This window comes from Narcine bancroftii, unplaced genomic scaffold (assembly GCF_036971445.1).
Source record: "Narcine bancroftii isolate sNarBan1 unplaced genomic scaffold, sNarBan1.hap1 Scaffold_104, whole genome shotgun sequence".
In the NCBI taxonomy this organism is placed as follows: Eukaryota; Metazoa; Chordata; class Chondrichthyes; order Torpediniformes; family Narcinidae; genus Narcine; species Narcine bancroftii.
This window is the reverse complement of record NW_027211818.1, coordinates 702,153-716,779: the sequence shown is the minus strand read 5'-3', so window position 1 is coordinate 716,779 and position 14,627 is coordinate 702,153. Positions and strand designations below refer to the sequence as shown.

At 40.4% G+C, this 14,627-nt stretch overlaps 1 long non-coding RNA gene across 1 annotated transcript in view; it reads right to left on the bottom strand.

The window, feature by feature from the left end:
• Nucleotides 1-814: 814 nt before the first annotated feature.
• The window catches only part of LOC138750191 (uncharacterized), a 33,777-nt gene continuing 19,964 nt past the window's right edge, over nt 815-14,627 (bottom strand). Inside the window, exons 2-3 of the long non-coding RNA XR_011349142.1 lie at nt 5,328-5,468; nt 815-1,415 (exon numbers count right to left, since the gene is read on the bottom strand). This is a non-coding gene — a long non-coding RNA (uncharacterized lncRNA). The remainder of the gene's footprint in view (nt 1,416-5,327; nt 5,469-14,627) is intronic.

The window sequence follows — 14,627 nt, the reverse complement described above, 5'->3', positions numbered from 1 at the left end:
GGACAAATCATGGATGGATCAGTCGAGTCCCTTCAGCTGACCCATCTGAACCTACCCCACAACAATATTACTCTTCCCTCCCTCTCACCAGTACCTTCTGTTTTTCTTTTATTCCTGTCCCTATATTAAAATCTTTTTCATGCCTTTTTTGGATGAGCCTCCAGTAACACCCCTGGCAATGTATTCCAGCCACCCACTACATTCTGTGTGAATAAAATATCCCCCTCACATCTTGTCTAAAGTTCCCTCATCTCACCTTATTTAGACGTCCACTGGTATTCTCGCCCCAGGAATGCACACAATATTCCAAGTGTGGTCTGACTAGAATTTTGTACATCTGCAACGTTACCTCTCAGTTCTTGAACTCAATCCCCTGACTCCTGAAGGCCAGCACACAATACACCATCTTAAACTCCCTCTCAATTTGCACAGCAACCTTGAGCGATTTATGGCGCAGGATCTAAATATTTCTCTGTCCTGCACACTGTTCATAATCCTGCCATTAACCATGTGCTCTGCCCTCACGTTCTTGTAATCCACATTCAATAAAGATATTGGTCTATATGAAGCTAATTTTAATGGGTCTCCAACCTTCTTTGGAATAACTTTTATTCGTGCCCTTGAAAATGACTCTGGAAATTAACCTGTACCAGTTGCTTGTTTAAGTACATCTGTATTTACAGGATTCAACTCCATCTGTCACTTCTCTGCAAACTGGATGACCTATGACAACCTTCTATACTGTCTACAACATCTCTACCTCTGTGTCATCCCCTGACGTACCCACCCTTCCACTCCCATCATCATTCATAAAAATCACAAAGAGCAGGGGTCCCAGAGCAGATCCCTTTGGAGAGCCACTAGTCATTGTTCCATCTACTACTACCCTCTGTTTACTGCAGACAAGGCAATTCTGAATCCACACAGCCAAGGCTCCGTGGATCCCATGCCTCCTGACGTTCTAAATGAGGCCACTGTGAGGACCTTGTCAAGCACCTTACTAAAATCCACGTGCAGCGCATACAGACCTTGACCTTCATCTATTTCCTTTGACACCTTCTCAAAATACTCAATTTGACTCGTGAAGCAGGACCTGCTCCTCACAAAACTATCCATGAGTTTCCCCAGCATGTTTGTCCATTTCCCTCGGCCCCAGCATCTGCAGACTTCCTGGCCAGTCCCTCCCTTACCCCTTCCCAGAGCTTCTGCATCCATTACAACATTAGGCATTGCTGCCCAGTACTGCCCAGTACAGACCTTTGTAAACGTTCTCCACAACCAACTGACCCTTACCCGTACCACACCCATAACTATGGGTGGATTAAATATCCAATTAACTTCATTCTGAAATAACGCATCAGGAATTTGATGTTGATTCCAATTTTGAATAACTTTTCATAATTCTCGTTGAGCTCCTGTAAAGTTAGATCCATTATCAGAACATAATTCTTTTACTTGACCACATCTAGGAATAAAACGCCAAAGAACATTAATAAAAGAGTCTGTATCAAGCAATGACGCTACTTCAATATGAATTGCTCTCATAGTCAAACAAGTGAAAATAACTCCATATCGTTTTTCAACACTTCGTCCTCACTTTACTTGCAAAGGACCAAAATAATCAACTTCCACGGATGTAAATGGGAATTCATCAGGTGAAACTCTGTCCTGTGGTAAATCTGCCATTTGTTGTTGTCCAGGTTTTCATTCTCTCTGTTAGTCACAAAGAGATGAAACCTCATGATTTCATTATTAATATATTTAAGCACTGATGGGTAGACGTGTGGTTCCACCCTTCCCCAGTTAGACTATTAAATGCTTGATTTTAAAAGTTGTAAAAGTGATTAAAAATACTGTTTATAGACTTTGGAATAGTGGAGGATCGAAATGGCTGCAAATGTGAAAAAATCGAAAACTCAGTTACAGAAGAAATTACCTTACAAAAGTGTTGAAGAAATGAGGCCGAGTTCAAGTTGAAGCAACGGAGTTGTCGACTGGAGTCCCCAAGTCTCAGAGGACTCCTGCCCGGCTAAGTATTACATAGGTACCACTTGCGCTATCGCAAGATGGCTTCAGCTCAGTGATGTGTTCAGCGGTTTCGACTCGTGCACTCGTGAACACAGGCGTGAGGGCGGGCCAGCTGAGCGAGGACAGGCCCGTGAGCCTGCAGCATTGCCTGGTGGTCAGGAGAGATACAGTGTAGCATCAGAAGACGCACCTGCGTAGTCGGTGGCCCTACCGGGTGTGCACAGTTCGTCGAGGGTCCACAAACCTTTGGAGAAGGTGTGGGCTGTGGGGGAGCCTGAGCGACGGTGAACTGATGAGGTCGGCACACTGTGTCGGGTATCCAGACACGCAGCAGCACCGGAAGAGGACCTATTGCTATGGAGGAAGAGGATGCTCAACTTCATTAGAATTTGAAGAACTGGGGACTGTGGCAAAAGAAGGTCGGCCTCAAAGGGAGGTGATGGATCCTGGACTGGATTCTGTGTTTCCAATTCTGGAAGGGATTGCTCAACTCATGGAAGATATGTCAAATATGTCAATGCAGATGACTCATCAGATTTTCGGAAATGAAATCTAAAATGAACACTGTGTGTGAAGAAATAACTTTGATGAAGCAAGATATTAATGTAGTTAAGAGTGATGTTACGAGATGGACACGATCAGAGGATACTCTGCAAAATCATTTTAAAAAGATTGAGGAGGCTTTCTTGAATGCAAGAGTCAAGTGGAGCATAATAGATAAAAAATGGAAAAGTGGAAGATCCTTTTGTAGATTGGGGGTTTCAGAAGAAGGAATTATTGAAGAAGTTTGACTCATTAGAAAACCAAAGTCGTAGAAATAATGTTAAAATAGTAGGTCTTCCGGAAGATATGGAAGGTTCGGATCCGGTGAAGGTTTTGAAGAAATGGATCCCAAAAGTGTAGGGCAGGTAATTCGTTCCGGATGGACTGGAATTAGATCGAGCAAACAGAGCGTTAAGGAAGAAACCGTTTCCACGCCAATTACCACGAGCAGTTTTGATTCGCTGTTTTAAATATCAAGACAGAGAGGTGATCCTCCGATTGGTGGTGCAGAAAACACGGAAAAATCAGGCTCCACTGATGGTTCAAAATAATAGGGTTTTTTTAAATGCAGATCTGAGTCAAGAAATTATCAGAAGATGCAGAGAATTTAATTCGGCTTAAGAAGTATTGTGGCGAAAGGGATATAAATTTGCTTTTCGTTATGCAGCAGTATTGAAAGATTTTTATGGGAATTTTTAATCTCAGTTTTTTGAAAATGACCATGATCCTTTAATATTTGCTAATTCATTGCCAGATGTACGAGGAAATGGGCGATCTTCACCATTATCTCCGAAAGGAAGGGTCAATGGGAATGGAAATGGGAAGATTGGAAAATATGGAAAGAATGGGAAAAAAGTTGAATTGATGCAAAGTCTTCTCGATATTGATGATCCGGAACAATCATTGGGACTGGAATCACTGGGTTGAATGTTTTTGTTTCAGGACTTTGTGAAAGTCTGACTGGGGGTGGGTGACACTGAGTCCTTTAGTCACCTGCCACTTGTGGACTTTACCACACCCAGATTTTTAGGGGGCTGCTACTTTTGAGTAACTTGTTTTGGGATTGATTTTTCTCTTTTTTTTGGAATTTTTTAAATAGGTGGGATTCAATACAGCGAGACTTAGAAGGGGAGTATTATTTTATAGTGGGATTCACATTTGTGAGAAGGTTTAACAGTAATATACTATGAACTGTGTCAGATACTGTGACACCAGGTTGACAGTGGGGAGAAGGTTTAACAGTAATGTACGATAAACTGTGAGATAGAGTGACACCCATTCACAGATGTGTAAAGGTTTAACGATGATGTATGGTAGACTGATAAGAGATACTGAGACAATGGGTTCACAACATTAACAAGGTTTAACAGTAATGTACGATAAACTGTGTGAGATACTGTGACACCAGGTTCACAATTTGAATAAGATTTAAAGGTGATGTAAATAAACTGTGACAGATACTATGACACCATGTTCACAATGGGAATAAGGTTTAACGCTGATGTAAAATAAAATGTGGCAGGCAAAGTGACACCAGATTCACAGTGGAGAGAGGTTTAATGCTGATGTGTGGACAACTGAGATCGTTACTGTGACATTGGCTTCACAGCAGTGAGAAGGTTTAACAGTCATGTACGATAAACTGTGTCAGATACAGTGACACCAGGTTCACAGTGGGGAGAATGTTTAACAGTAATGTACGATAAACTGTGTCAGATATTGTGACACCTGGTTCACATGGGGAGAAGGTTTAACGGTGATGTACGGTATGTTGAGGTAGATAATGTGACACCAGGTTCACAGTGGGGAGAAGGTTTAACAGTAATGTACGATAAGCTGTGTCAGATACTGTGACACCAGGTTCACATTGGGGAGAATGTTTAACAGTAATGTACGATAAACTGTGTCAGATATTGTGACACCTGGTTCACATGGTGAGAAGGTTTAACGGTGATGTACGGTATGTTGAGGTAGATAATGTGACACCAGGTTCACAGTGGGGAGAAGGTTTAACAGTAATGTACAATAAACTGTGTCAGATACTGTGACACCAGGTTCACAGTGGGGAGAAGGTTTAACAGTAATGTACGATAAACTGTGTCAGATACTGTGACACCAGGTTCACAGTGGGGAGAATGTTTAACAGTAATATACGATAAACTGTGTCAGATAGTGTGACACCAGGTTCACATGGGGAGAAGGTTTAACGGTGATATACGGTAGACTGAGGCAGATACTGTGACAGCAGGTTAACGTTGTGGAGAAGGTTTAACGGTGATATACTGTAAATTGAGATATATACCATGACACCATGTTCACAGTGGGGAGAAGGTTTAACGTTGATGGACGGTAGACTGAGGCAGATTCTATTACACCAGGTTCATAGGGGGAGAAAGTTTAACGTTGATCTACGATAGACTGAGGCAGAAACTTTGAGACAGGATTCACATTCTTGAGAAGTTTAACATTGATGTACGATTAACAGTGTCAGATATTTTGACATCAGGTTCATATTGGGGAAAAGGTTTAACGGTGATGTATGGTAGAGGGAGGCAGATACTGTGACACCAAGCTCATTGTATTGTTCATTTATCTTAATTACAACATCTAATTTATATGCTCCATTTTTTTGTGACAACTTCCAAACATTCCATAAACTTCTATTCTAATCATATTTTGTTCATTTAAATAGGTCACCACTAAAATCCCAAATCGTTTGGTCTCTTAATTACACAGCACAAAATTAAATTCTTTACCTGGGTTTGGTTCAACGGCACTTCAGTCTCCTTCATTAATTTTTCAGACCCTCATTTTGTGCTTTATGCTTTGCCCAGCCGATTCACCAAATGGGCATCCAACTCTATCTTCTCAGCTTGACCCAACGTCTCCTCTGTAAACTTAAGCAAACCAAGAAGACTAAAGTTAAAATTTTCACATTGGCATTTTCAAACACAAAAATGACGCTACGATTTGCAATTTCACATCAAAATGGGAAAAAAAAGGGATTAAAAGAATAGAAAATTGTTTTTCAGGAAGTAGATTCTTATCCTTTGAACAAATGAGAGATAAGTATAATATAACTGGAGATACAGCGCTGGAATATTACCAACTGAGATCCTACTTGAACGATAAACTAGGAAGCAATTTGAGTTTACCAGAGGGAAGTAACCTTGAATATGTGATTACAGATACAATGTTAATCAAAAGATTTATAACAAATATGTATATTAAACTGCAAGAAAAGGAGAATGAGGAAATAAATGGTAAAACTAAACAAAAATGGGAACAAGATTTAAATATAAAGATAAAAAAGGAAACATGGGAGAAATTATGTTCTGGAACGATGAGAAATACAATAAATACGAGGCTACGTATGATACAATATAATTGGTTACACAGACTATACATTACACCGCAAAAGTTAAATAAATGGGACCCAACAGTATCTGATAGATGTTTTCGATGTAAAAAAGAAATGGGAACAACAATTCATGCAATCTGGACATGTGAGAGAGTAGAAAAGTTTTGGGATGATCTCAATCAGATATTAAATAAAATAACAGAAAACAATATACCAAAGAATCCAGAGATCTTTCTCCTAAGTAACATAAAAAACAAAGAATTTGGAATTGATTTGGAGGATGCACAAAAAAGATTTGTTAAGATAGCCCTAGCCGTAGCAAAAAAATGTATTATGTCAACCTGGAAATTGGAAGATAATTTGAAAATACAACAATGGTATATAGAAATGAATAAATATATTCCATTAGAAAAAATAACATATAGTTTAAGAAATAATATTGAAATATTCGAACAAGTATGGGAGCCTTACATTAAATACAATAGCGAAAACCTACCGGGGACAAACATTACCTAAGATGATGGAAGGAGAAGGAAAGAAAAGAATGGACTCAGTAGAATTTCTGGTGTATTTTTGTTGAATGACAACATTGTCTGACGGGTTTAATGCAACCTAGATTGTATACCTAAAATGGATGAGAGGGGGGATGGGGGGGTGGCTTGGGAGGAGGGAGGGTGGGGGGAGAAAAAGTCACTGTATATGTGTGAAAAAGAAAAAGTGTACATCATGGCTAATGTGATTTATGGTGTGAAAAATAAAAATAAATAAATAAATAAATAAATTGAAAATCCCACTTGCTAAACTTGCAAGCAACTGAGTCGCATCCTACAGCTGGAAAATTGCAAGAGAACTGCTTGGTTAAAGCAAAGATTCCACCCAGTCACCCCATTAAAGGCCTCCAAGTTAACAACAGATAGCAACCTGAAAGTTAAATTCAAAGATTTGTATCAGGAATATTAACAGGCAGTTAAAAAAAAAAAATTCTGTTATTGAAAGGAAACTCCTCAGGGAACACCAGGCTCTTGTTGAACAATTCCTGTTGTATTCCTCAAAATGGTTTGAATCTTGATTTCAAGCAGAGTCATTTGGTGAGATTGTTGGTCCAGAACAAACCCTGCCCACACACTCCCTTAAATACCTGCAAAGTCGTGGCTCAGCTCTGCTCCATGCTAAATTTATCAAGCTTTTCTGAAGAGATTACGGACTTCAGATGCTGGTTCGTTGAGTCACAAAAACACTAATGCTTCCCTGAACAACACACCTCTATCTGAAAACCAACAAGAACCTTCCCGAGTTGTAAATATCAACAAGACATAATATCATTTCACTGTTGTGTTTGTGTCGTTGGAGAATTCCCTTTCCATTCAATCAGAATTAGAGTTTTGGGTGCCGTATTTGAGAAAAGATGTGCTGGTGTTGGAGAAGGTCAGAGATGATTTCTTGAAATGATATCAGGAATGAAAGGGTTAATGTATGAGGAACAATTGTCGACTCTTTGACTGTACTAGTTGGAGTACGGAAGGGTAAGGGGGACCTCAGAGGCATTTCAAATGCTGGAAGGCTTGGACAGAGTACATATGGCAAAGATGTTTCCGATGGTAGGGGATTCTAGGACAGGAGAGCATAATTTCAGGATAAAAGGGTGTCAATTTAAAACAAATGTGGAACAAATTGATTTTGTCAGTGGGTCGTGAAACCCACGTGAGGTCATTGGGTGTATTTAAGGCAGAGATTGACAAGTATTTGATTCGTCAAGGAATCAAGGGTTATGGGGAGAAAGCTGGGGAGTGGGGGTGAGTGGAAGAATGGTGGAACAGACTCGACAGGCCTACTTCTGCTCCTATATCTTGTGATCTATATCCTGCTGGAGACCTAGTCAACCCTCCTCTTGTATTCCATTCTCAGAAAACAGTCTGCATCATGAGTTTGTGTCATGTGAACCCATTTCCGATTGAATCCCATGTTACAAGTAACCCAATGCAAATTCTGCATTGAGAGGACTGCAGCTTCCTCATTTTAAAAATTGTTATGGAGCAGCTCAAATGAGATTTCTTGCTTCTTTTTTTGAAAGGGATAAAATAGAATCTAATAAAATAGGAGAGGGAAAAGCAGAAGAATTTATGTACAAATGGGAATCAAAATTAATGGTTGGTGATAAAGATACACAATTGTTGAAACATTTGATTAATATATGGAATAAAATAAATAATGTAATTGGTGTAAGTGGATGTACATCTCCCAGAATGTCTTTGATTCAAAATCTTTGTATCTTTTTCAAAGGATCATCAATTTCTGGACAGCGGGTTTCGTAAGGGGATTATAAATGTTGAAGATTGTTATGAAAGGGGTCAATTAATGCCATTTGACTAACTGAGAAATAAATATCGTATAGCAATCGTTTTTGCTATTTCCAACTTAGAACATATTTGAAGGATAAGTTAGGACCAACAATGTTGGACTGAAATAGAAATTCCTTATAAGAGGAATTGTTAAAAAAGTTATTTGATGATGTTCTCTTTATTACAAGTAGAAACTTTTAAATGAGAAGTTCATAAGTTGAGACAAAGGAGGGAAATGGATCTGAATATTGTAAATGATTGGCAAATATGGGCAGATCCATAAAAGGATTTCAATGCAAGATACAAATTAGTTCAGTATAATTGTTTTTACATCAGTCATGTAGCAGATGTCAGCATGGATTTTATTTGAAAGCTGCACCTTGAGTCAGGTGACTCAGGCTGTTGGATTTGAAAACCTCCTCAGGAAGCTGATTTGGCAATAGAGATCACGTGATCCAGGGAAGTTGTATTAATTCACTTCAACGCAGCATTTTGGATCTATTGACCAGAGTTCCACACTGCAGCAGTAAGGAAGGAATTCACAACTAGTTTTTCTTCTTCAGTTACTTATTACACCAGTGAAATTGAATAGAATAAATTCAGAATTATCAGATCAATATTTTAGGTGTGTTGAAGATGTTGCAACTTTCTTGCATTCAACTTATCTTTGTCCTAATGCAAGATCTCTTTGGGGAGAATTACAATATTAATGGAACAAGTTATAGGAGATGTTTTTCCACAGAATCTGACCTTATTTTTATTAGGAAATATTGAAGGAACAAGGCTAAATTAAATCTATTAATATATCAATTGAAATTTGTTAAATTAACGTTAGCGGTGATGAGGACATGTATTGCATTTACTTGGAAATCAGTTATATATATATATACATACATTTTAGGGATGCCAAGATGACATGCAAATATTCAAAGTTGTATTCCTTTGGAGAAAATTACATATAGCTTGAGAAATATATACTCCATGCTTTTGCAAATTTGGCACCTGAATATTCAAATATCAGGCTTCCATTTGTAATAATGCCCTTTCCATCCCTCTAGATATGTGAGATTCTCCTCTTAGTTAAATTTTTTTATTGAGATTTGTTTGATTTCCTTGCCACCGTGAAATCTGGGTAAGCGGACAACTAGTGCAGAGCACCAGAAAACAGAAAGACCACACCCCACCAACATCTCAGAAGCAGAGGATTCAATCCAAAGGTCAGTGTCCAAGGAAGCAGACCAGTGAGGAGTTCTGCAGCTAAAAGACCCACATAGGTGGCAAGCTGTTGGTGACTTGAGGAGAGGAACCCACGCAGGCTGCGGGCTTCTGGACAAAGCAGTCAAGGAACTCACACCAGGCTGTGGAATGCTAGAGAATGGGTCAAAACTGGCTAAAAGGGTGTCAAGTATCAGACCTGGGATACAAGTGAGTGCTAAATGGTTCCTAATTATGTCAGAGGTTCAAAACTGGAGCTCACATTGCCAATGACTTGGATGGTCTGTGAGCATTGAAAGAGAATCCACAGACCCTCAGTGACTTGGCCCAGGGTTTGGGGTGTTGTGGGGGGGGGGGGAGCACTCAGTCTATCTCTGACTGCAAGAGGCATTTCTGGCAATTTCTGCCAGAGGTGAGTCTGTCTGTCTGACAGCAGGAAAAAAGCAATTTTGTGTGATATGACACTTTTTAATTACATGACAGTAAATTGTCTCCTGAAATAGAGAGAGGTTCAAGTTTCAAACTATTACAAACTCCACTCACCAGATTATACCTCTTCCCACTTTTTGTTTGCAAGGACATCATTAATTTTATCACAACTCCTCTGCTGCATCTGTCCTGTGACAGATTATATATTTTACATTTTATATAGAGATGTTTTTGAAAGAGATGGATTGGATTAGAGGAGTCGTTTAGGTCACAAACAAACACAAACACTTCACAAAACAACCCTTATTTAAAATGTAAGAGCTTTGCTGAGAGTGAGTCATTCAGGCGCCAAGAGCCTTTGCAAAGACAATACAAGGATACTGTTTTGCTAAAGAATTTCAAAAGCAGGTGTAAATGGATTATTGTTTTTAAACAACAAATGTTTGGACTCAGAAGTTTGGGTCTGGTGTAGTCATCTGGCTGGTTCTAGTTTGCTGTTCTAAGAAGGTCATGTGGTTTTGCAAGCAGAGAGGAGAGACCAATTAGGCTTTTTCTAAAAAGAGAGAGAGAGAGAGAGGGGTGGGGGAGAGAGAGATGGCAAGCTGGCATTTTGTTTTGAAGACAGTTTGTGAGTTTTCAGTTCAGGCTGTTGAAAAACTTTGTTGTCCATACAAGAGGAAATGTCTGGCTAGAAATGATGTTTCACCTGAAATAAGGGAAACAAAAGGAACTCAATGGTGACCTGCAGAAGAGGTTATCATTTGGAAAACCCTAATGGGTCAAGTTTCTTTGGCAAGACACCAAAGTGGCTGATCAGAGGGAATCAGTTAATGTGTGTACAATGAGCAGGAAATCCCTCTCTGAAACCAACAAGAGCCTTCCTGGAGGGTAAACATTTACTTTTAAGCACAAGAGCTTGATGAAAATTCATAAATGTTGAATTCTGTGCACAGTATAAGAATTGATAGACACCGGTGAACTTGGAGTTGTGTCAAAGAACTTTATGCACATTAAATACACCTGCGCTTAAAATTAGAACGTGGTAATGAAAGGCTGTTAATAGTGATAAGTTAAAGTTTGATCCTGTTTGTGTTTCTGTTTAAAGAAAATTAAAAACAATGTTTGTTTAAGTATGAATGGTATTATTGTTCAAAATCTGCCTGTGATTGAAAGTATTCTTGGATTGAATAGACACCTGGGCCAAATGGCGATTGAAGGACAATCTGTACATGATTTTACATCCTAAAGTACAATGACTACTTCTATCCACTAAAGATTGTTAAAAAGCAAGAATAGACAATACAATCACATAAAATTCTCATCCATACAGCACATGTATTAATACACAAAACAATCACATCTCCTTTTTGTTCAGGAAGGGCCTGCACTTCCCAAGGAAACTGAGGAGGTCAAGGCGAACGGCTCTCATCCTGAGATTTTACAGGAGCGCAGTTGAGCCTCCTGTCTGGCTGCACCATTGGATGGTCTAGTTGCTGTAAAGCATCAGACAGGAATGATGCAGAGTTGTGAGGATCACTGGGGTCTCTCTTTTTCTGTAGATGACATTTACTGGGAGTGTAGTTCAAATCGGGTTCAAGGAATAGTACAAAGACCATTTTGATCTAGTGAACAGCATCTTTAACCATGTCCATCATCAAAATGAGGACTTACAGGCTGGGGAATAGCTTCTTCCCACAGGCTGTGAGATGGATGAAAAGTATCCTGTAAGTGCGATAAACCTCCCAAATATTTATATATGTAGCGGATACTTCGATAGAGCTACTAAAGCAACACACACACACACACACACATACCAGGTTAGTCAACACAAGACTGCTTTATTCAGTCTTTACAGGCTTCTTCTATTTACAGCGTGTCGTGGGTTCCATGGGCCAAGGTGGGACATCATTATGAGTTTGTTGCAGATCCACGGGACCACAGGTTTAAATTAATCCCTGAGTGTCCCGCACCTTCCGGCAGGAGAATTCACAGATCAACGTGCTGTTCCTCAGCATTCAACACCACGTAGATGCGGTCAATTAAATGTATGAGTTCCCAGCTGTCTGCCTTATGATTTCATGCGCCCACCAAAGAACCATGCCCACTCGGCCCGCTTCACAGCTGCTACACCCCCCCAGAACCGTCGCCAGAAAGTAAAACACCAGCTGCATTCACCTTAGGTGGACACCCTCATCATCTGGGATGGGGGCACTGAAAGGTTGAAGCGGGATCCACATGGGCAGGCTTATGTCTTTTCAAACTAAACAGCTGCGAATGTCCCCCAATATCCAAAGTATACTCAAATCCATCCTTCTTCACCACGTGGAAAAGGCTGTCATACGGTCGTTGTAACAGCACTCCTGGGTACTGTCTGCGCACAAAAGCAAAATCAGCGTCCAGGAGTGGTGGGGCACATTCTGTTAAGGGGATCCAAGCCAATGGGTAGGAAAAGCTTTGCTGATCGCGATAACATGTTGAAGCTGCCAAAGGATATTCAGATCAGAGTTGGTTGTGAAATGATTGTCCCATGAAACTGTAAGGACCGTACAATAAACCATCTCTGCGGACAATGCAGACGTATTTATTTTGGAGCTGTGTGCACTCCCAAAAGAACGCATGGCAACTCATTAACCTAATTGGGACCAGTGAGTCGGGCCTTAAAAGTGGACTTTGGGAATGTGAGCGCATTGCCAGTGGGAATGTGAGTGAATTGTGTTCCACGGACTGAATTATTGAGTCGGAAAACCAAATCTAGCCATCCAGTTGACGATGAATGCTCTGGCCCTTGTCTCAGTGTCACTGGATGGCAACGGGATGGCCTCTGGCCAGCATGTGAAATGTTCTACAACTGTGAGAATGTATCTCATGTTTTGAGATTCTGGCAATGGTCCAAGCAGGTCCACATGCACGTGTTCCAACTCCCTGCATACTGGCGGGAAATGTTGAAGAGGTGCTTTAGTGTGGCACTGAATCTTGGCAGCCTGGCAGGAGGTACATGTGCAAACACATTGCACGATGCCTTTTCGCAGTCCATGCTATACATATTTATTTAACATGAGGTTGACAGATGTTCTGATGGATGGATGAGATAAGCTGTGTCTCTGATCAATAAGGTGTTTCCTCCAAGATGCAGGAAACATTGGTCTAATGTAGCCCAAAGACATGTCACAAAGTAAGGTTGGCCACCAATTTGTGCTGCCCCCTGCTGTATGTCAGGTTAGTAATGGCCATACTGTATGCCTGAACATCGGGGCCCATTGCCTGGACACTGGGTAATTCAGGAATATTAATGTCACCCTGAATATTATATATAGTCAGTCTGGACAGCATATTCGTGATGGCATTGTTTTTACAAGATGTTATCCAAGTAGATGTAAGGGAACCCTAAATCTCTGCCCAAAGTACCTATAACCCGCTGGCAGGTGTGAGCACCATTCTTCAACTCAAGTGGCATCCTAAGACATTCAAAAAGCCCAGAAGGGGTAATAATCACCGTTTTAGGAATGTCTTCCTTATGGATGGGATCTGATGGTATCTTATGACAAGATCAACCTTGGAGAAAGCACAGAAATTGTGAAGATGGGAGGCAAAATCTTGCATATGAGGGACGTTAAGACAGTGGGTCTTATCCTGAGATATGGTCTGCTGGCCTTCATAAATCATAGCATAGACTAGAGTATAGCTGGAAAGTGATGCTGCAACTGTTTAAGGCATTGGTGAGGCCAGGTTTGGAGAATTGTTTTCAGTTCTGGTCTCCAAATAGAGGAAGGAAATAGATAAGGTGGAGAGGGTGCAGAAAAGATTTACAAAAATGTTACGTGGCTTACAACATCTAGAGGACAGAGAAAGATTAAGGAGACAGTGACTTTATTCATTGGAATGTAGACGGTTGAAGGGGGTTATGATAGAGGTATTCAAAATTATGAAAGGAATAGATAGACAAGACGTGAGTAGACTCTCTCCCCTGAGGGCAGGGGAGGTTGGAACAAGAGGGCATGAGTTCAAGGTAAGGGTGCAAAACTTTAGGAATGTTAGAGGATGCTTCTTCACTCAGAGCGTGGTGGCAGAATGGAATGATCTTCCAGAAGAGAGAACTGCGGCAGGGTCCTTTCTGTCATTTAAGAGAAGGTTGGATGTGTACATGGATATGACGGTGTTGGAGGGATATGGCCAGAGTGTTGGAGGGGAAAACTAGTGGAATTGTTCATGTGAACTGGCACAGACTCAAAGGATCGATATGGCCTGTTTCCATGCTGCAAACTGTCCTATGATTATATGTGCTGGGCTCCACGGGACAAAGTGGGACATCATTAAGAGTTTTCTGCCGGCAGGTTTGAATTAAACCCCGTGAGTATTCCACGCTTTCCGGCAGGAGACTTCAAAATTCGAAAAGATTACTAAACTATTTCCATGAACCCTCCACATTTACATCTATTTTTCTAAATCCACTCCATAATCTAGACATCTTTACTTAACACAGCCCACATTTCTTCTCCCATTCAAAGCACTCAGTAATACACCAAGGCAGTAAAATAAAAACTCAATGCTGGAAATACTCAGCAGGTCATCTACTGGAAAAATAATCGGAGTTGAAACATTCAGGTCGATAACCTTTCACTGGGATTCAGAAAGATGATCAAACAAACCGGATTCTCTTTGCTGAGAAAAAGAAGAAGGGAAATAACAAAATGAATACGTGAGGTGAAAAGCCC